Source organism: Sus scrofa, chromosome 5, assembly GCF_000003025.6.
Source record: "Sus scrofa isolate TJ Tabasco breed Duroc chromosome 5, Sscrofa11.1, whole genome shotgun sequence".
Taxonomy (NCBI): Eukaryota; Metazoa; Chordata; class Mammalia; order Artiodactyla; family Suidae; genus Sus; species Sus scrofa.
This window is the reverse complement of record NC_010447.5, coordinates 44,536,972-44,560,489: the sequence shown is the minus strand read 5'-3', so window position 1 is coordinate 44,560,489 and position 23,518 is coordinate 44,536,972. Positions and strand designations below refer to the sequence as shown.

Sequence of the window (23,518 nt, the reverse complement as noted above, 5' to 3'; positions counted from 1 at the left end):
ACAGGAAAGAACCTCCATATTCTATTACATGCTCATATTATAATACATATTATTATAATGCTGTAATAAACCTATAACTTTGTCCATTTAGTATTTCCCTTTTTGTGGATTTTTTAAAAATAAATTCTAAGAAATGGGAATCTTACATCAAAAATTTCAGAACAATAACACAATTTTGAGTGACTAAATATTTTGAGCCTTGGAAACTTTTTGCCAATTGTTTTCCAAAGAATTGTAACAATTTACCTCTATCTGCTATGTGATGAGTGGTTTCAATACCTTCTCACCATCATTTGACAGTATTGTTTCAAGTGCTGTCATACACTTTTAAGAACACATTGACTTATTCCCCAGTGTTGGGGGGAGGGGTAGCAAAGAGTATATTTATTGGGTCCTAACTTTTTCTGTCTCTTCTTGCTTTCATGAAGTCACCAGAGAACATTAGCCACAGCGTCTTTAGGCTACACTTTGTTTATCACATTTAACAGAAGAGAGCCCAATAGAAGATAATTCAGGATGGGAGTGACTTTTTTTTTTTTTTTGTAATGGAAGAAATGGCTCATATTTACTCCAACCTTCATAAATTAATTTTATCTCTTTATATGTTGATTGTTGTAATGAGGAGAATGAAGACCACTTATAGGGCAATATTCTTTTTTAGCTTTTCTTAACACAGCATATTTATTTGGGAATTTACTTTCCACCTTGTCCGAGGAATTAGGCTGGGCGTTGGCCGTTTTTTTTCAGCATTTCCTGGCTGAGGACCGTGACAGCTCCACCCACTTGCCTGTATGTCCCTCTATAAGTCTTCCCCGACGACGGCTCCAGTTTTTCCGTTTAAAATTTAACAGTGACCAAACCAATTTCCCTCAAAGCTATCAGTCTTTAAAATAAAAAGTCTATTTCAGAACAAGGGCATTAAAAAAAAATATTTAGAGAAGCACTGCTGAGAAAAGCTGGCCACCGGCTGCTATTCCTGCAGCCGCATCTCTGATCTCTCTGGTCTCCTAGTCACCTACCCACTCCTACTCGACGCAGACAGAGCCTGATTTCTGCCCTCCTCACCCTGGGCAGGAGTACACCGCGCCTCCAGCCCCTCCTGCATTTTTAAAAGGACACTGCGCTGGTCGGTCCTTGCCGGGCGCCTCCGCAGAGTCTGGAACAGATTCAAGAGCATCGCTCCCACTGGGCGTGCAATACGGACGAGCTGAGTAAACTCGGATTTTTGGCTGCCTTTTCTCCTAGGCTGGGTGGGGAAAGGTGTGTCCTCCAAGCGTGCATACTAGAACCTTTGACCCTCCGTCTCCCCCCTCCCGCCCTCATCTTTCTCTGGCTCTCCTTTCCTGCTCTCTGACTCTGTCTCTCTTCCTCACCTCCGCCCTTCCTTTCTCTCAAGGTGTGGGAGCTTTTATTCCAGACCAGAGAGGGGCGCCTTTCCTGCTCCCTTTCCCCTCACCCACCGATTAAAGAAAAGGGGTGGGCGGGTGCGGGAATCCAATCCGGGAGTAATAGCGAGTGGATCTGCGCGGCTCTGAATGAATGGAAGCTGCGGGGCGGGCCTGTGCGCACGGCCGCCCTGCCCAAGATGCGGTCGCCCAGTGGCCTGTAAGGCCCTCGCCAGCCCCTCGCCCTCCTCCCGCCCCGGGCAGAGGCCGCCGCCGTCTCCGCGCCCAACGCCGAGGCCAAGGCTGCCACGGGGAAGGTCGGAGGGAGGGTGGTTTCCTCCCGCCCCACACCCAGTCTCCGAGCCGGATATAGAGAGTGTCACGTTTGGGGGCCGAAAGGCGAGAGCAGTTTCCTTGTGGCCGAAGCACTCCCCGGAGCCCCGGGGAAGGACTGGGATTTAGAGGACCACTAGTTGAGCCGGCTCCGCGCTGGAGGAGCAGGTACTCGGGGTCGCAGGCGGGCCGCGCCAGCGCCCACGCCTCCCCGGCTAAGAATGGGCCGGGGTGGCGGGGAGGCAGGGCTCAGCGGGCTGGAGAGGGACGGAGGGTGGGGCGGCCCTCGCTGGACCCAGAAGAAGGGTGGGCGCGGGGGCGGGGTTGTGGGGGGGAACGGGCGTTTTCCGCGGCCCTGCCAGGGAGCTGCCCCCAGCCGCTCCTTGTCATCTGCCGGCGGGTTAAGCGCACTAGGCTCCTGCTTTGCCTACGGGGCGCGCGGAGGCGAGAAGGGCGCGCGCCGGGAAGGGCCCGAGAGAGTTAACATGGGAGCGGTGCAGCAGCTGGGGCCCGCGGAGGAGAGGCTCAGCCTAGGTCTGGTGGAGGCCTGCTTGGCCCCTGGGACTGACTGTTCCTGGAGAGAACGGGGCCACGTGGGGCGCGGCGGCCGCCCTCCCTGCGCCCAGGGCTGTCGTGGCGCGCTTCCTCGCGGCCTTGGCCTCGTCACCGCTGGTCCCACCCCGGCCTCTGCACTTACTGAGCCCCAGGCAGAAATGAGCCGGGGTGGCCTGGGCTGGGTCTGTCCGCGTTGGAAGTTTTTCATCTCTTCTTCGGGGGCCCGGATACCAGATGATTCCAACTGGATTGGCTTGCGGGAATGCTGCTCGCATTCCTGTTATCAAAGGGCTAATTCCGTTCAATTAAAGGAGTTAACTACTGACTTCATTCTAGAAACCAGAGAAAAACATCACACCTGCCAGCCTTCTACTCTTTTATCTTGCGGGAATGGGTAGAGTTATGAACACTTATTCTTTGATGGATGAGGTACCAGGTGTGTGCAATCAGGTTCTTGCTGGATCTAGAAGAGCTTTGGCGGTTGGTTGAATCGTTTAGAGTGCCCCATTGGCCTTGTAACAAGAATAAGAGTGGGAACGGCAGGGTGACCAGGAAATTCAAGTGAATTGTGTTTTTCTACTTGTTAGTGGCCGAATCAAGAGAAGTTCGACACTGTGCAAACGGAAATTTGAGAATTACCCCGTGGATTCAATTACCCATCTCTCTCTATCCCTATTTATGAGTTGATTTGGCTGAGGAGCATATCTAGTCTAAAAGGTCAAAGAGACTAAATAAAAATTTTAAGGTAGCCACTCAAAATGAAGGGGCAGGCTTTTCTGCAAGTTCACACATAGTGGTATTTGTGTATGAGACTTCTAGGAGACAACCGTGGGGTTTAGCAGCCAGACTCAATAGTTGTAGCATCTCATCTGTAGTATTTCTCAGTGCAGATCTTTAGAGTACTCTGTCTATTTCTAAGGGCATCTTCTGCACTTGCTTTATTAACGAATTCCTACCTTACTCTTATTTCTATCGGGTTATGATTATCTCTAAAATCAGTATAAATCACGAGTTGGTGAATCTTACAGTGATATGTTTCTCTTTTACTTAAAAGAGGGATGTGATATTACAGAAGACAGAAGCATCCATTAAAGGGGTGAAAATTGTAAAAAAAAAAAAAGAAAAAAAGAAAAACATCTCACCATGCTTTCCTATCTTCTGAAGATGCTTTCTTGTGTGTTTTTTTTTCTGACAGTATCTGGGCAGCCTTAAGAATTCTTTGTTTTTGCGTTAATTTTTGTGCATCCATGAAACCTCATGCATTTACAAACACAATCTCTGAGGAAGCATGTACACTGATACCAGCATGCTGTCCTTGCAACACTGTGTTTGGTCTCTTTGAGCATGTTTATTACTCTTGAAGAGATTTCTTAATGCTTTATTTTGTTAACAGACCACTTAAAGATCTGATAAAAGCTACGGGATATGAAAAATAAGCATATACATACTAACATAGAATCCTGCCTACAATTTCAGGAACTCCCAGCCTCCTTGCTACCCACCCACCCAGCTGTTGGCAGTCCAGAGACTTAAGGCACGGCCAGCTTGGAAGTACAGTGCCCAGTACATGCAAGGCCCCCACACTTGGTTTAATGTTCCGCAGTCACTGTCAGCTCTCTTAGTAATTTTCAAACAAGGAGCTCCAAGTTTTCATTTTACACTAGACTCTGCAAATTCTGTAGCCAGTCTTGAGCCCAGGTTCACACTTCTGTTCTCTCACTTCCTGAATAACAGCATTGTCTCAGCAATCCTGCATTTGAGGTGAATTCTCTGACACAAACTGAAAGTTAGCTGCTGCATGCTTGTGTCACTAAGTCCCTCTATGCCCAGTTTCCTCATTGAAAAGACAAAGATAACAGTCATTATCTACTACTCTATTCACCTTAAAAAGTGAAGGCACATAGTTAAAAAGAGCTAATAATTATAAAACTGTCTACTTACCTTGAACAGTTCTATACTAAGACGGTATTGTGACAAGCTTCACTTTTTGACTCCATGTTTAAGAAGTAGCTTGAGGCAGGTTGGTTAAGTGCATTAAAAGGGTTGTAGAACCTTTATAACCCTAATGTTTTGATGGGAGAAAAAATTAAAAGTAGCTAAGGTTTGGGGGTTTTTTGTTTGTTTGCTTGCTTGCTTGGTTTTTTGCTTTTGAGGGTCACACCTGTGGCATATGGAGATTCCCAGGCTAGGGGTTGAATCAAGAGCTGAAGCTGCGGCCTACACCACAGCCATAGCAACGCAGGATCTGAGCTGCACAGCTCACAGCAACCCTGGATTCTTAACCCACTGAGTGGGGCCAGGGATCAAACCTGCATCCTCATGGATACTAGTCAGATTTGCTTCCTCTGCACCACAATGAGAAATCCTGGTATTGTAAATATTCCTTAAAAAATCATTATCTTGCGCAAGATTGGAATTGCAATTAAAAGTACACACTACCTTCTTGGATCCCAAAGACACTGCCTGAATTAAATTTATGTTCGGGTCAAATTCATCCCAAAATTAAACGATGAGAGACAGTCGGCGATTGAATTTTTTTGAGTTAATTCCCTTTGCTTCATTTAAGTTTTAAAAATTTATATTTTCAAAATCTTGAGCAAGGCACTCTTTTAAATATTCTGGGAGATACCTCACAATATAAAGTACACTCAGTTCCTTACTAGGTTTTCTTCATCTCTCCTACCACTGGGGAAGGAAGTGTGAAATTTTGGGCAAGTCCTGTGTCCCCATACTCCTTCCTTAATTGCTTCTCTCTGACCTAGAATTTACCCTCATCACAGCTTTTATTCCCAGCATAGTGGCAACACACTCAGAAGGTTGAAGAAGAGCGAATTGAAACTTCCTTATCAAAGTCTTAAAATGGGCACGTCAGAGAGGGTGGATGGAACCTTCTTTCATGCAACTGCTCTGTGCAGAGGCATATTGTGTACTTTAGGATATGAAGTACTAAGTAAGTCCTGTACCCCATAAATGTATGGTATCATTGGCAAGACCAAATATGTAAATGTAAAGTGTTAATTAACATAGCAGATAAGTTGTTACAAGGCAATATGAAATTAGGTACCAGATGAATGGTGCAGAAGGTTAAGTATGGTAAATTCCCAAGAAGAGAGTAAAATAAACAGAAATGGTTAGTGACGCTTAAGAGGAGAGTTACATGAGGTGACCTTAAAGTTCTTCTCCTAATAAAGATGAATTAATGAGTCTTCTGGATGTTAAACACAAAAAAAATGGAAATCTCTAGGGGGCTAAAGTTTCATGTAAGGAAAAGGCAGATGATAAGATTTCCACTGGCTAGCTTCATCGTATAATACATGATTATTAAGCCTATTCTATGACCAATTACAACTCTCAATTTTCTGCATTTAGCATGGAATAAAGCAGATGTGCCCCCATCCTTTTGGATCTTACAGGAATATGAAAAATATATCTATATAATAAATTGTTGGAAATAGTATAGAGAAAATGAGATGCTATAAAAAAAGAAAAGAAAAGAAAAATCCAGGGGCTGACTCAGATTTGGTGCTCTGTGAAGGTCTCTGACAAAGAAACATTTAAGTTGACATTTGAAGGAAGCAGAGGGAGTAACATGGCCAAAAAAAAAAAAGGAAATATCAATCTAGTCAGAGGAAATAGCAAATAGCAAGTCTGTAAGGAGAAGAAAATCCTGGAAGTGTTCAAAGGACAGAAAGGAGGCACATGTGTTGGGTGAGGGGGTTGTTGAGACGCTGGACATGCGTGTAGTGGGTAGGCAGGAGCCAGATCATTCAGATTCCCACAGATCTTAAGATTTTTAATTTTATTTAATTGTAATTTTAATTTTTAATTGAAGAATAGTCGATTTACAATGTTGTGTTTCAAGTGTACAGCAAAGTGATTCAGTTATTTTTTTTCAGATTACATTATATTATAGATTATTATGAGATATTGAGTAGAGTCTCTTGTGCTATACAGTAGATTCTTGTTATTTTACGTACAGTAGTGTGTATGTATTAATCCCCAACTCCTAATTTATCCCTGAATTTTAATGTGAAGCCATTGAAGACTAATTTCAATGTTAAGATCTTTGTGGCTGCTATAAGAATGGACTAATGAGATCAAGGATGGGAAGTGTGATACCAGTTAGGATAGAGTTGACAGCAGTGCTGACAGGGAAGATGGAGAGAAGTGGGCAGGCTTGAAGTGCATTTCAAAAGTAGAGTTGTTGGAACTTGGTGATAGCTGGTGATGAGAGGTGGCTAAAGAAAGAAGTGTGGAGTAAATTCCCTTCAGTAGATACTGCTGAATGTTTCTGATCCAAAACTATAAGCTCCTCATGAAAAGTGACATAGAAACCAACAAATGCTGCCTGGTACCTCTGGAAAGTGCGCCAGGCTGTTGGGGTAGAGGTGAGAGAGGAAGATAGTTTTTTCAGATTATCATTTGTACTGTTGAAATTATTTATGAACTGTGCAGGCACTTTATAATTTTTTAAGAGGTTACCACTATAACAGATATGACTCAAGTTTTTCTGACTTGAGGCCATGAATGGAATATGGTGTAATCTAAAATGACAAAAACCCAGAGAGAAAGGTCTGATCTTCATTAAAGTGATTACTTCACAACACAACTCACTCTCCTGCTTAGAATCTTTCCATTCTCCTACCTTGTCTGTATCACTATTTCCAAAATCTAGTCCATGGATCATTAGTTTCTCAGGTTGTTCGTAAAGTGAATATAAAATAGCTGCCCTGATCACATGAGTTTGAGGAACACTTAATTTGACCTAGTTAAGCAGTTTTTTTTGCAGGCATCCTCAGAGCCTTTAACATACTAATAATGCACATTAAGAATCATCAAAAAAAAAAAAAGATGTTTTATGCCACATTTACTAAACTTACTTGACCTTGAAATGCTTTTTTTGGCAGAACATCAAACAGAGTCAGCATTCGGCCTAAACACTTTGGGAAATGCTGCCCTATATTAATAGATTAAACCTTTTAACATCCACAGCTCTCTATTAACCATCAGCTTTGCTCATCTCTTTCATGCTACTTAGCTGAAGGAAAGCAGAAGCCCAGAACTGAACTGACTCTGTTAATAAGTGTTAAGTTGATGATGAAAACAATTCTTCCATGTGGATAAGACATAAAGAGATACAAGCAAGATCTGTAGTCTGACTAAAAACAATCAATTTTTTTTACAAATTTTAATTTCTACTTTCCTGGAAAGACTAGGCAGGTCTATTCTGTCAAATCAAGATGTGCATATGAGGAAGCTGAAGTATATACAGGGAGGAAGATTTCACAGGGCTCTCATATTCCACGGTGGGTCTGGGCCTTACTTGATACTTGTAATATACCCCCCTGCAGGTCAGCACAATGTGAATACCTAGAGTGTCTGTAGGAACAATGATTTTGCAATCAATCTCTTATATCTCCTTTCCTGGTCCCCAGCACATTCGCATGGTGGTGGGTTGGAGACAGAAGGGCAACTGATGACCAAAGAATGACCAACAGACCAGAACAAAAGAAACAAGTTCATACAGCTCTGGATTCTGACCATGGCTTCATCCATTTGGTGCTCTACGCCAGGGGTCAGCAAACTATGACCTGAGGGCCAAATCTAGCTCCTGCCTATTTTTGTGTCTCTCTTGAACTAAGAATGGTGTTTCCATTTTTAAGTGGTTGAAAAAAATCAAAAGAAGAATAATGTTCTGTGGCACATGAAAGTTATATGAAATTCAATTTTTGGTATCCATAAATAAAGTTTTATTGGAAACCAGCCAGTGCCAGGCATCTATTCATCCTATTGTCTGTGGCTGCTTTAGTGTTTCATGTAGTGAGTAGCTGTGATCTGCAAAGCCTGGTCTGTTTACCCTCTGGCCTTTTATATAAAATGTCTGGCCCCTGCTCTAAGCTATTAAACTCACTGGCCATAGATAATTTTACTAGATTTGTTTTATATATTAAGGGATAGTCTTAGTTCAGGCTGCTATAACAAAGTACCATAGACTGGGTGTCTTATAAATAACAAAAATGTATTTCTTATAGTTCTGGAGGCTGGGGGTCCAAAATGAAGGCACAAGCAGATTTGAACTTCCTAGTTCATAGATGTTCTTCTTTCCCTTGTTACTTCACATGGTGGAAGGAGTGAGGGTTTCTCAGGAGCCTATTTTATAAGGTCACTGATTCCATTCAGTGTGATGTGACATCATCACATTGGAGACTAGATCTCAACATACATATTTTGGGAGGACTGAAAAGTTCAGTCTATGTCAAGGGTCAAATACAAATAGGTCAGCTGACTGTGCAGAAACTCCTCAAATGTTATTCTCATTGGAACCATAGTAGTGCCCTTTATTGTCCATGACTAGTGTAGCTATTGTTACATGACAACGTGGGAAGGTAGTCTTGCAGGTGACAGCTTTTGAAAGCTACTCAAACATTTGAAGTCATATATAAGGATAAACCAAACCAGGGCCCAAGAGGTAGAGGGGGTAATTAACCCCAATATTACATAGCTGTTGAAATCTGCTACCTGAACTTTCCTGTGAACAGTCACCTCTGATTTTTATTTCACTGATGGAACAAATCTATTTTTTATTAATGAACCCTTTTTTTTCAAGAGGAATGGTTTAAAGGTGACAGTCTTAAGTTAGGAGGAACAAATACACACTTTTCATCATCCCCACCCCAAGCCTATTGAACCAACACTTTTGACCTGAGGCTCCCCAGGTACTTCATTCATAACCAGCACAGCACAGGTACAAATGTGGGGACAGGTGGTTCAGGTGCTTCCATGGGACTTAGAAAGGGAAGATGGCAGATAGTGGCTTGTGCCTAGGTCTGCTGCCATCACAAAATCTTTGCAGAGCATGGTATTCTGCAGAAACTAAAGAGTTTGAAATATGGGGCTCCTTGCCAGCTTTGTTGATCAGGGGATTTTCCATGACTAATTCTGAGACCTACCTTTAAAGAAGAAGAATTGGTTTCAGGTGAGAGCTCTGTTCACTAGCCATTTTCCCACCTGATTCCCACTTGGTAATCTGTATCAAAGCAAAAAAAAAAAAAAAAAAAAATTGTTATATATTTCTTTATGTAGCCAGCAATGTGATGAAGTAGATAGTGAAAAAAAAATTTATCTAACTTTAATTGGCAGACACTAAGAATAGTGAATGTTTCTTGTTTTAGTCATGGTTTATTTGAAAAGGCCTAGATAATTCCGTATCCTTAACCTCTGCAGTCCAGCCAAGCACTTTCTAGTTGCAGCTGACAATAGGTGACCCTTATGGCTTTTAGACATACTATTATCTTGTTTTTAATGCTTTTTTTTTTTTTGGTCTTTTTAGGGCCGTACCTGAGGCATATGGAAGTTACCAGGCTAGGGGTCCAATCAGAGCTGCAGCTTCTGGCCTACACCACAGCCACAGGAACACCAGATCCAAGCCGCATCTGCAACCTACACCACAGCTCATGGCAATGCCAGATCCTTAACCCACTGAGCGAGGCCAGGGATCAAACTCACATCCTCATGGATACTGGTTGGGTTTATTACCATGAAGCCACAATAGGAACCCCTGTTGTTAATGCTTTTTAACCTCTCAGTCTCCTGCAGAGATGGCCCCAAATGTTGAAGCACACACATGAGGGGAGGAAGAGAAAGGAAAGCTCTTCCCCTGTGAATCTGAATAGAAAAGGCAAAAATTCAGCCTCTCCTACCCACTTCCCCATCCATCCACCTCAGCTGGGAGGTCTTGGATCAGTAGCACGTGCTAGTGAATAACAGGACGGCCACGGGAGGCAAGAATAATATTTCCTGAGCCAAGAAATGAGAAAAAGCCATTGTAAAAATGCTTCACATTTTAGATCATTTTAGAAAAATTTCACTTTATTTATCACAGGTCAGTAGGAGGTCACATTCCACCAAAGTTGGCACAAACTCTTAAGGGCAGGATAGTTGGAAATTAGGAAGACTGTTAAATTGTGTGTCTGGTTCCGACGTATTTGAAACCACTTAAGCACTTCAAGCATAGTTAGGTCTGCCAATGCACAATATTGTCAACAAACTGGAGGCATCTGCCCAGGAGAATTTGCTAAGCTGAACAAAAGAAGCTTTGTGTAGTAATTCACAGTTTGTGCATGTGTGAAAGATTTTTTATTATTATTTTTGAGAGACGGCATTTAATACTAACAGGTGTGCAGGGAAGTAGCAGCATAGTTTTCACCAATAACGAAAGCATCTTAAAGGTGGAGAATATTCATTTAATAAAAATATAGAGCTATTTATCTAAAATTTAAGAGAAATTGTCCACTTAATTCCACATGAAACACAGATGTAAATAAGATACCCTGACAAATATGAATGAAATCAACTTTAATGTCCGTCTGTGTATTTTTATTTCCATTATGCTGTAACTGTTCTCAATCTGAATTGACTCATTTCCATTGTGTTTTGTTCACAAAAGACTCTTAGGACATATCTGTTCTGAAGATAAACATAAGAGCTAAAGGATGGACAACTTTATTCTCTTACCAAAAGGCTTTGAGAATATTAATGTCCACTTATAAAACTGTTCTCAAGCTCTCACAATCTTGATGGTCTGAAAGAGGTATTACTCTCATCCAAAAAGCAGTTTCTTTCTTCCTTGGCAACCTGTACTTGTCAAAACTCTTTCAAGTAGAATTGTGACTTTGCTTCTTCCATCTTTTACTATTTTGGTCCAGTGCTGCCTGAAGCCACAGTTATGCAAGTGCTGCCGAGTACATTGCTGATCACAGGATTGCACTTTAGGTAAATTTAGGTCTCAGTTTCTTTTAGGACAGAGTGAAACTTTCTCAAATTAGAATTCCCCGAACTCTTAGATATACTGTATGTTAGCACATACCACACCACCCTATCTACTATGCATAGTGATGTCTGCAAATAGTTTTGCCTTAACCAACTATATTCATATTATAAATTGTAGAATGTTCAAGTAGCTTATCTATATTTGGTCTAATTCTCTCATTTTATAGAAAATATATCACATATCTATTTAGTGGATAAGTATAGAATATTATCCAAATCCTAAGACTACAAATCCTCTCGCTATTCCATGCATTCATTCATTCAATTTTTTGAGCATCTATCATGCATCAGCCTGGGTGTTTAGCTCTGCAAATATAGTGGTGAACCAGATATAGTATCTGCCTTTAAGCTTTAGTTCTCCCTGTTCATTGAGCAATTAAAACTGACCAGTTAAAATTTGGAATTTGTGAAATCTTTCAGCAAATATCCTGAATGTAAAAATATAAAAGAGTCATATATTTTTATTTCTTATTCTTCTCCCATCTAAGCAGCCTCAGTCAATAATTTAGCCCTCCAGAGAGCCCTGAGCAATTAATACCAAGAAGGGTGTGATGGGAAATGGAGTTAAAATGAATAAAAGTCTGCAGGGAAGATAATGAAGATTAAGAAGCAGGGAAACAAGGTTCTCCTTTGTTCACAACAAGTCCTGAGGATTAATTAGCCTGTACTGCCTTCCTCTTGATTACACTCATCCTTTCCTCAAACCTGGCTATTGACTGGATTCAATCTGCAGGTTTCCCCCCTTCCTTTTTGCCCTTAAAAATAGACACACGATCTCTTTTTGCATGTCAAGCAATTAACTGCTAATCACTGTGGAAAAAGAAATAGAGGAAGAGGCAAAACAGCCAACATGGGAAGGTTACAGAGTTTCCCAAACGATCCCTTTGAGTCTTGGCATAAGGTCAATAATTAGTTGCTGACTTCCTGTGTGATGAAAAGTGGAAACCCCATTATATTCAGCCACCTACCTTTATTTCTACAAGCAACATCAAAAACCAACCCGCTGCTTAAAAAAACCCTCACCTGTACTCTTAAATCTGGATGGGTATGGGTATTCGTTGGATGGGAGGACTTACAGCTTTCAGCAGATTCTTTTTTTTTTTTTTTTTTTTTTTGTCTTTTTGCCATTTCTTGGGCTGCTCCCGCAGCATATGGAGGTTCCCAGGCTAGGGGTCCAATCGGAGCTGTAGCCACCAGCCTACGCCAGAGCCACAGCAACTCGGTATCTGAGCCGAGTCTGCGACCTACACCACAGCTCACGGCAATGCTGGATCGTTAACCCACTGAGCAAGCACAGGGATCGAACCCACAACCTCATGGTTCCTAGGTGGATTCGTTAACCACTGCGCCACGACGGGAACTTCAGCTTTCAACAGATTCTCAAAGAGGTCATGACCAAAACAAAATAGGGTACTGATGCTTTAGGAGCACTGCTTTACCTCCTTGAAGACTTCTAGACCTAAGAAATGTCCCTTCTGAGGATTCCTCCCAGGGACCATAGAACTCTTTGGGATGTTTAGATCTTCCTGACCCGTCTTCAGTGCGTCACATGATTCAGAATATTACATTGTTCCAAAACAGAAAGGGTCATGTAATTCCCTTGCATAACCCCTCCCCCTGCTCCCCATTTCCTAGAGCACCCTTGCCAAGAGTATGAAATGCTAGTCAATGTAGCTGGGGGGGGGGGGTGATTCCCTAGTGCAGAAAAGCTTTTAGCATCACCCTTGTTTCCTCCATCTCAGAAAGCTGGAGACTAAGATAATCAAGGTGTTGGCAGGGTTGGGTCCTTCCCAGGCTGTGAAGGAAACATCAGTTCTTGGCTTCTCTTCATGGCTCATCAATGACCTTCTTCCCCCTGTGTCTTTATATCACCTTCCCTCTATTCATGTCTATTTGTCCAATTTTCCTCTTTTATTTCGACATCAGTCCTATTGGAGTAGGAGCCCACCCTACTCCAGTAATGCTTCCTTTTAACTTAATTAGTTGCCTCATAATAACCCCACTTCCAAATTAGGTCACATTCTGAGATACTGCAGTGTAGGACTTTAACATATGAAACTGGAGCGGGGTTGGGTGGGGGAGCGGGGAGCACAGTTCAACCTGTAACACCCAGGTAACTAATACTAGGTTCCTCCTTACCACAATGGAATATGGTCATGAAATAATATCTAAGTACTTTTGGTGTTATACACACCCCAAAAAATAAAACCAAAACCAAAATGAGAAAAAAATAAAACAAAAACCCTGTGTATTTTAGGTATTGATTAATAATGAACATAAGTAATAACTATTTTTTCACCATGAATTTCTTCTTCTTGTGATTTTTATTATTTTTATAAGGTATAACTTCAGTGTGGAAGAGTGAATATATCATAAACACAGTAATAAGCAATTCTCAGATTTCAGCTTCCAGAATCAAAATATATATATATACTATCAGAATCCTATAAGTCCCTTTATGTTCCCATTCATTCATTACCTATTGCCCATCCCCAGAACAATCATTATGCTGACCCTCAAGTCATAGATTAGCAACATTTAAACATAGATTGGGCCAGCCAGTTTTTGAAGTTTTACATGTAAGTAAAACTGCACAGTGTGCATTGTTTTGGATCCAGCTTGTTTACTCAGTGTTCTGTTTATGAGATTCATTCAAATTTTTGTGTATTCCTTCTCATTGCTGTATAGTACTCTGTTCTGTGAATATACCACATTTAGTTTACCCATTCTACTGTTGATGAACGGTTAGGTACTTTTCAGTATGAGGTTCATAGAAATAGTGCTATTAACTTTCTTATGAATGTATTTTGTTGAACATATGTACATATTACAGTTGGGTATACCTCCACATGGAAATGATTTATATAGAGAGCTTTAATAAAATTTACCAAAGAGTTTTCCAAAGTGATTGTATTCTCAGAAGCAGTAGTCAGGAGGTGTCCTTGTTCCACATGTCAACACTTCTCATTGTTCTTTTCATTTAAGCCATTTTGATGGGAGAGTAGTTGTATGGCAGAATAGTTTTGTTTATATTTCTCTAGTGACTGACAGTGGAGCACCGTTTTGTATAATGGCCATTTGGATACCTTTTCTTAAGGAGTACTCAACTCTCGCCTGTTTGTCTATTGCGTATTTTTTTTTCCACAATGATTTGTGTGTATACTTTATATATCCTGGATCCAATTCCATTATTAGATATATGTATTGTGAATGATGTCTCCCAGTCTATGGCTTGCCTTTTTATGCTCTTAATTTTCTCTTTCAGTGAACACAATTTAAAAAAAATTTTTTTTCACATATTTTTTATTAAAATATAGTTGACTTACAGTGTCATGCCAAATTCTGCTGTACAGCAAAGTGACCCAGTCATACACACACACACACACACACACACACACACACACACACACACACACACATATAAAGAAGATCTGGTGCATATACATAATAGAATACAACTCAGCGTAGCAAAGAATAAAGTGGTGCTGTTTGCAGCAACATGGATGCAGCTAGAGATTCTCATACTAAATGAAGAAAGTCAGAAAGAGAAAGACAAATACCATATGATATCACTTACATGTGTAATCTAAAATATGGCATAAATGATCCAAGCTACAAAACATTCTTTTTCTCATATTATCTTCCATCATGTTCTGTCACAAGAGATTGGATGTAATTCCCTGTGCTGGACAGTAGGACCTCATTGCTTATACATTCTAAATGGAATAGTTTGCATCTACTAACCCCAAACTCGAGTCCATCCCACTCCCTCCTGCCTCCCCCTTGGCAACCAAAGTCTGTTCTTTATGGCTGTGAGTCTCTTTCTGTTTTGTAGCTAGGATCATTTGTGCCATATTTTAGATTCTGCATGTAAGTGATATCATATGGTATTTGTCTTTCTCTTTCTGACTTCCTTCACTTAGTATGAGATTCTTTAGCTGCATCCATGTTGCTGCAAATAGCACTATTTTATTTTCCATTTATTTATCACTATTTATTTTCTATGTGGAGTAGTATTCCATTGTGTATCTGTACCACAACTTCGTAATCCATTCATCTGTTGATGGACATTTAGGTTGTTTCCATGTCTTGGCTGTTGTGAAGAGTGCTGCTGTCAACATATTGATGCATGTATTTTTCTGAATTGTGGTTTTGTCTGGATATTTGCCCAGGAGTAGGATTTCTGGATCACATGGTAGTTCTGTATTTCGTTTTCTGAGGAACCTCTATACTTTTTTCCATAGTGGTTGTACCAGTTTACATTCCCACCAAGAGTGTAGGACAGTTCCCTTTTTCCACACCCTCTCCAGCATTTGTTATTTGTAGACTTGTTAATGATGGCTATTCTGACCAGCGTGAGGTGGTATTCCATTGTAGTTTTGATTTACATTTCTCTAATAATCCATGATGTTGAACATCTTTTCATGTGCCTACTGGCCATCCATAAGTTTTCTTTGGAGAAATGTTTATGTCTTCTGCCCATTTTTCAATTGGGTTGTTTTTTATTCCTGAGTTGTATGAATTTTTTGTATATTTTGAAGATTAAACCCATGCCATTTGTACAAATTCTTACTTTTAAGAGTACAATTTATTATTGTTATTATTTTATAGGTAATGTTTTCTGCCTACATGCAAATCAGGCAGATGTTCTCTTCTAAGACTAGATTGTTTTGCCTTTCATACTAAAATCTGCTTTCCATCTGAAATTAATTTTTTTATGATTTAGGAAATAAAAATTGTATTTCCATCTGGCTGTCCATTTATTAGAATTCTGTGTATGATTTCGAATCAGGGGACATAGTAGCAGTCTGGCCACCTCAGACTAACAACTCTAAAGCTAAAACATTTAAACATTAAGTCATTTAAAATATATCTCACCGTAATGACTTCTGAAGCCCATCGTGACTATGAATGTTCTAGGGCCCTCAGTATTAAGGTCAATGCTTATTTACCCTGCTTGTAGGATCCTAATTCCCAGTCTAATGGATTATAAATTATTTTTATTTAACACTCAAAAGTCAAAGGATAAAATTTAACACAAATTTGAGTCCTGGATATAGTGCCTATAGATGAAGAAAATGATTGTCTTAATAGAGTGATGAGTTTGTGACCAAACATTTGGGGAACAATCAATAGGCTTATCTTGGTGATTAAGGAAGGTAAGTGGGGGTTTACCAGTCTCCATGGACCTTACATACTAATGTCTCACTAGTTTCTCCAACTTACATCAAGATGGAAGACTGATGGAATAAGGAAAAATTGAAGGCAGAAAGACGTAGGTGGGCCTTCATTCTTTCATATATTCAGTCAAAAAGTATTTATTTACTGATTACTGTCAGGTACTGTGTCAAATCCTGTGGATATTAAGAATAGCAAAACATATCCAGTCCCTTGGGATAGACCATGATCGAAGATAATATAAGAAAGGGAATATATATATATATATATATATATATATATATATATGTCTGGGTCACTTTGAGGTACGGCAGAAATTGGCACAACATTATAAATAAACTGTCTTTTAATTTAAAAAAATTTTTGAAAGAATAGTAAAACAGTCATTACCTTGAAGGTGTTTGCAATCCAGTGGACAAAACAGACCAATAAGCCTGTTCCAAATAAGGTGATGCTGAATAGGGACTCTGAGAGTTTGGCAGATACAACTTTCAACAGAGTGAGGGGAGAATTGGCAACTGCTTCCCAAAGGAATGAAGTCTGAGCTTTGCTCAGTGAAGGGCAGGGCAGTACAAAGGGCAAACCTATGGTTGGCTCATGAGCGCGTGGCCTCTGGTGCTGGCCTGCAAGCTGTGTGACCTGAGGTAAATCACTTTAGTTTTTTCTATGCTTCGATTTCCTACTTGTAAAAGGGGGCTTATAACAGGAAATATCATAGAATTGTTGTGCTGATTCATGAATTAATACACATAAACCATTCAGAAGAGTGGTTGCCACAGTATGGTGAGCTATTGTGATATGCAAGGATTAGAGAATTACAGTCAATCCTGAAGCTATGGGGAAGCAAAGATGCATTAGCTACAGCGCATGAATCCTGTGTGGGAGCTGAGATGGAGAGAAAAGAGCCAACCAGAACTCAAGAATCCAGACTCATCCTGATTCTGCTCCCTACTCAGTGACTATGTCTGCATTAGAAAAATGACTGGATTATCTCTAACGTCCCTTCTAGCTCTCATGCCCATGATTCTGTGGCTCTGGCTCAGGTAGACTTACTAAATATCATTTTAATTCTGGTGGTAAACAAAAAAAAGAGAGAAAATTCTCTTCTGAGATTTCTAGCTGAGTGACTGGGTGATCCCTGATTTATTTTACAAGAAATAGGCAAGGCATGAAGAGATCGGTGTATGGAGGCTGTGATGATACAGCACAGATTCATGGAGAGAATTTTTAGGCTGGAAAAAGCCATTTCTGTCATTTTCATTCAGTGTGGTAGAGAGGCAGTATATTTCAGTGGTTCACAATGACCATAGAAACAGGAACTCGATGACCAGGGCCCAGGCTTGACACTTTCTGGAAAGTTACAAGTACTCTGCAGACAAAATGCAGGCTGAACTATGTACAGTGGCCATGTGTAGGTCAAAGTGGTTGAGTGTTGGCCATTTCACATGGTTCAACCTAGTAATAGATGCTTTCTAAGGTACTGTACTGAGAAATAACTGAGTTTGCACGTGTCACAAACTAAGGAGTCTAGTCGGTACATAATAAGGTGCCATAGAAGCATTTCCCTTGGTATTAACCTATTTTGCTTGTTCAAAATTTATTGTACCAAGTTTAACTTGGCAAGAACAATAGGCCTTGCATGATGCATCTGTTTAAGCCACTTTTTCATCCTCACATTAGGGTGTAATCTTTGTTAGGTGGCGAGTCTGACAAGGTACAGTTGTATTCCCTTTCAGGATGGTTCCTCCTGCCATTTTGCTTGTTTCTTCTTTCTTTCTCTCTTTTTTTTTTTTTTTTTTTTTTTTTTTTGGCTTTTTAGGGCTGCATCCGTGGCGTATGGAAGTTCCCAGGCTAGGGGTCAAAGTGGAGCTACAGCTGCCAGCCTATGCCACAGCCACAGCAACATGGGATCCAAGCTGCATCTGCGACCTATACCAAAGCTCACAGCAACACCAGATCCCTGACCCACTGAGCGAGGACAGGGATGGAACCTGTATCCTCATGGATACTAGTCAGATGTGTTTCTACTGCACCACAACAGGAACTCCCATTTTGCTTGTTTCTAATTCTAGCCATGCTTTGGTTTCCACTCCAAAGGGAAATTTAACATCAAAATTCCTGGGTTGAAACTGGCTTTCCTCTTCTTCTTCATTCCTCCTGAAATCAACTCCTCCTCGGGCTGGTCCTGGGCATCCATGGGAAGAGTTTCCATCTCCCTAAGAGTGTAACACTGGCCCTGGCCATCTCCCATCTGAGGCTTCTTGACATTACAGACACCAGACTGGCCCTGCAGGGAGAGTGAAAAGAGTGGAGGACACCAGAGAGTGACCCCGGGGTGGAGGTCCAGGAGAGGAGGTGAATGAAGAATGCTAGAGAAGTACCAAAAAGAGGAGAAAATATTCATTTTGAAGAGAAAAAGAACATGCCTTTCCTGAGTAAAAGCAGTACTAACTGCAGTTTCTTACAAAACTGTTTACGGATGGCTGCCCAATGTCACCCACACATTAACCATGATTCACATCGTTGGATTGGTCTAAGTCCCAGCTTGTGACTTGTCTTTTTCTTTTTTCCTGGTGTGTTTTAAAGAACAGAAGTTCTAACTATTAATGCTGGTGAACTTATCAAACATTTTCTCTTTGTATTGAGATTTTTATGTCTTGTTTAAAGAGGTTCCTCCCTGCTTTGCGTTTTTTTGTTTTGTTTTGTTTTGTTTTGCTTTGCTTTGCTTGCTTTTCAGGGCTTCGCCTGTGGCAAATGGAAGTTCCCAGGCTAGAGGTCTACTCAGAGCTATAGCTGTTGGCCTACACCACAGCCACGTCGATGGTGGATCTGAGCTGCATCTTCAACCTACACTACAGCTCACGGCAACACTGAGCGAAGCCAGGGATCGAACCCACATCCTCATGTATATTCATCAGGTTCATAACCACTGAGCCACAAGGGGAACTCCCCTGTTTTGCTTTTTTAAGTAATTAGTTTGTGAACCTCTTCCTCACTTAGACTGTGGTTTCCAGACTCAAGCTTGTCATGGTCTGTTTCCCTTTGTTGGTATCAACTCAGTGACACAGTTCACACAAAGGAAGGAAATACTCTAGCTATGAGATGCAGGGTAATAAATCATGGCTGATTAAAATTACCCTTATTATTTACCAAATGTTTAATAAGTCAAGGTACTGTGCCAGGCATTTTACGAAAGCTGCATCCCATCAATCTTGAGGATTACACATTTTATTTTATTTTATTTTATTTTAATTTTTATTTATTTATTTATTTATTTTTTTTTTTTGTCTTTTTGCTATTTCTTGGGCCGCTCCCGCGGCATATGGAGGTTCCCAGGCTAGGGGTCCAATCGGAGCTATAGCCACCGGCCTACGCCAGAGCCACAGCAACGCAGGATCTGAGCCGTGTCTGCAACCTACACCACAGCTCACGGCAATGCCAGATCCTTAACCCACTGAGCAAGGGCAGGGACCGAACCCGCAACCTCATGGTTCCTAGTCGGATTTGTTAACCACTGCGCCACAATGGGAACTCCGAGGATTACACATTTTACAGATGAGACTGAGACTCAACGAAATTTAAAATAAGTCACTAGGCAAGCCTTAATATAGTCATTATTATATATTAATAATTATGTTATATATTTATACATTATGTAATATATGAATATGTTCATTATTATATACCATGTATATTATATATTATATTGTATATATTATATAATAACATAGCCAATGTTATTATGTAATATATTGTATATATTAATATAGTCATTATTGAAAGCATAATTTTCTTTAAGAAAGGGTTTTCTGACTCAAATATCTATTTTGAGATAGAAGCCTTTTTTATTGAAACACTCCCAGGATTTAGATATAGTGGATATGTTTGTGTTGAGAGTAGCATCCTGTTTTCCTAACAATTAATGAAAAGTGATTATATGTTCATTTTGATGGGCCGTGTCTAAGGAACAGAATTGTGGGTTTGTCTTTACTACCAAGAGGCAGTTTGGAAAATATTTGTTCCAACAGGTAAATATGTGAAGCCTCAGAAAGGAAATTGGCTGTTGAGGATAGAATCTCCTGACAAATTCAATACCTTTGGGCCTCCCTGAGTTCTATCTAATATTCTCATATGCAGTGGCTAAGAAAAATTTCAGAGCAGAGATTTATCAGGTGTCTGTGTGTCCTAGGTGTTATTGTATAGGGAAAGCAGGAAGCAAATGAACACCTGGTAAAAACCTTTCATTCTCATCACCTATGGGAGTCATCAATTTCTTTTATCAAAAGAAAAAAATTGACCTTAGCCAAATCACTCGCTGTCTCTGTTCTTCAGTTTTCACATCTTTGGATAATAGATCTTAACCTTCCAGGACTGTGCTGAGAAAAATACTGAAATGTGCACATGAAATGCTTTAAGGACTATTAAGATAAAATGTAAGATACTATGAGAATTGCTTATTAAGTAGTACTGATAACACATAAGATTAGAATTTGTGTGTGTGTTCCGATATCCATATCTATGTATAATTTTGTACACAAATAATAACAACAGTAATATCTTCCATTTAAATTATATTTGGAATTCCTTGGAGGACTTTTATATCTGTCATTTCCTGGGAGGTGGACCAAGTGTTCTGCCTTTCCATGTTGCTCATGCAGATCTCTGTTTTCTCAAGCAAAGCAAGCCTCTCCTCTTTTGCAGTTTCTGTACCTTCTTGCTCTTGCCTTTCACCTCCAGGTCATTCTCTAAGACCTGTCATATATGTAACTTACACAAGTCCTTTCCTTTCCAACTTCTGAGAGCATCCTGAGGTTCAGCATGTGTGTGAAGGAACACACAGCAGTCCATGCCCTGATCCCATATGTCCCTTCAGCACTCAAGCACCCTGTTTTTAGAGAGCTACTTCCAAGGCCAGTCCTGGGCTTGGACATTGCTCCAGACTGCTCTGTCTGAAATCCCTAAGTCTAACAGTTCCCAATGGGACAGTGACATTCTTTACTTCCAGCTCTCTCATTTGCTTTCTCTCACCAAAGCTACTGCTTCAACTCGTCAGGACCTCCAGACATTTGCCTCCTCTCCTCCCACCTGGTTGAACTTCCTTCTTTTAACACCTAAGTTTACTTCTTGACTCCTTTGCTAGTTTCCTCTACCCCCTACCTTTTTTATTTGTGGCCCCCCAGTCCATTGTTCATGCCCCCCAATCTGCATCTTGCCAGCAATCTCTTTTTCCTCTATGTTCCAACCATAGGCACTCACGTGTTGATGGAGAAAACCAGGTAAGTATTTGTATGAAGTAGGGGTAGGACAAATCCATCTTTAACCTCAGCTGGACACTGCTGCCTCAGCTTCTTTACTGGTTTCTGGTCTATTTTCTTTCCCATCCAGACCAGTGATTATGAATATTTATCCCTTTCCAGAAGCATCTTCCATTACTTGCAGCTCTTCAACTGGCAAAATATGACCTTGCCAATGCTCCAACCTTCACATTTATCTACTCGTTACCCACTCTTACCTCTTTCCCTCCTTTTCAAAGGTTGAAATGACCTTCCTGTGTTCATTACTCATCACTCCAGCTTTTCTGACAATTTTATGCCCTCTGAGCTTCTCCAGAACCTCTACTTATTTTCTTTTTCTTTTCTAATTCCTCTAACCCTGAATATGCTCAAACATTGTATTTTACCAACTAATGAACATTCCCCACTCACCCTTATTTTTATATCCTTCTTTTTTTTTCTGTTGCTACTCTTTCATTCTATACCACTTTTTCTTCCATGGTCAAACTTCCCCCAGAGGTAATTTACACAAGGTGTCCTAATTAAGTAGTCTGTCCAGAGTTGTCATATAAATACCACAATCAAGAACAGTTCCTGAATTATTCTGGCATTTCATTTGATACTTCATTTTTATTTTTTTGTCTTTTTGCCTTTTTCTAGGGCCACACCCGCAGCATATGGAGGTTCCCAGGCTAGGGGTCTAATTGGAGCTGTAGCCACCGACCCATGCCAGGGCCACAGCAACGCGGGATCCAAGCCACGTCTGCAACCTACACCACAGCTCACAGCAATGCCGGATCCTTAGCCCACTGAGCAAGGCCAGGGATCGAACCCGAAACCTCATGGTTCCTAGTTGGATTCATTAACCACTGAGCCACAATGGGAACTCCCTTTTTTTTTTTTTTTTTTTTTCTTTTAGGGCCGCAGGTATGGCATATGGAAGTTCCCAGGCTAGGGGTCCAGTCAGAGCTGGAGCTGCAGCTGCTGGCCTATACCGTAGCCACAGCAACAATGCCAGATCCAAGCTATGTCTGCAACATACACTGCAGCTCACAGCAAAGCCAGATTCTTAACTGACTGAGCAAGGCCAAGGATTGAACCCATGTCTGCATGAATACTAGTTGTGTTTGTTACTGCTGAATCACAGCAGAAACTCCCATTTGATGCTTTATTTAGTCATTTTCTTCTTCTGTGTTGACATCTTACCTTATTCCATAAGGATGTTTGCTTTGGATAAGTATGTGAACATACTGCTTTGACCAATGATGAGAAATGGTATCAGAGCACTCACTGTGAAACCTCATGGAGGAAACAAGAACTTAAGGATAGTGATGGGAATTGTGGGGAAATAGAGATTCCTCATTACCTCATTACCAGATATGAAATTCTTCAAGAAATAGTGCATTAAAAATAAAAAGGATAGTCAGAATAAATGTGCCTATTTTCATAGATGAAATACAAATAATTTTTGCACTCAGGATTTCAAAAACCACCAGACAGTGAGTTCTGGATAATGTGTCAGTCAAGAGTAAACACAGATGTCAGGGGAAGCCTTGTCTTTAGTTTATCCTGGCTTAAAACCAGAGAGCAACTGGGAGTTGATGAACTTTGGTTCTTGCTTCATAATAGGAAAGAGTGCAATTAGATGAACCTTCTCCTCTATTGACAGAAATTACTGAGATTTATGGTATTATGAGGGGACATGGGGGACCTTTTACTGATAGCAGGTATCAAGTTACCCTGATGATATTCCTGGTCACCTCATGTCTGGGTGTGGAGAATGGTATGTTTGCTGTTAGACAAGGTGCCTGAGGGATACTAATTTGGTATGCCTAATTTAGTGCGTCTAGATGCTGCAAAGGCGCAATTCGAAAGAACAAGCTCAGAAAGAAATGACTAGAAAGTAATTCAAAATAAAAATAATTTTTAATTAAAAATTTTATTTTTTATTGAAATATAGTTGGT

At 40.6% G+C, this 23,518-nt stretch overlaps 1 protein-coding gene across 6 annotated transcripts in view; it reads left to right on the top strand.

The window, feature by feature from the left end:
- Window positions 984-23,518, top strand: part of FAR2 (fatty acyl-CoA reductase 2) — a 172,699-nt gene continuing 150,164 nt past the window's right edge. For 2 of the 6 annotated variants that reach the window (XM_021092129.1, XM_003355533.4), the window contains exon 1: window positions 1,320-1,886. The gene's annotated coding sequence lies outside the window, so the exon portion shown is untranslated. Of the gene's footprint in view, window positions 1,261-1,315; window positions 1,887-23,518 lie in introns of those variants that run through there. The other 4 variants (XM_021092128.1, XM_013988334.2, XM_013988336.2 and 1 more) reach the window with 4 other exon arrangements.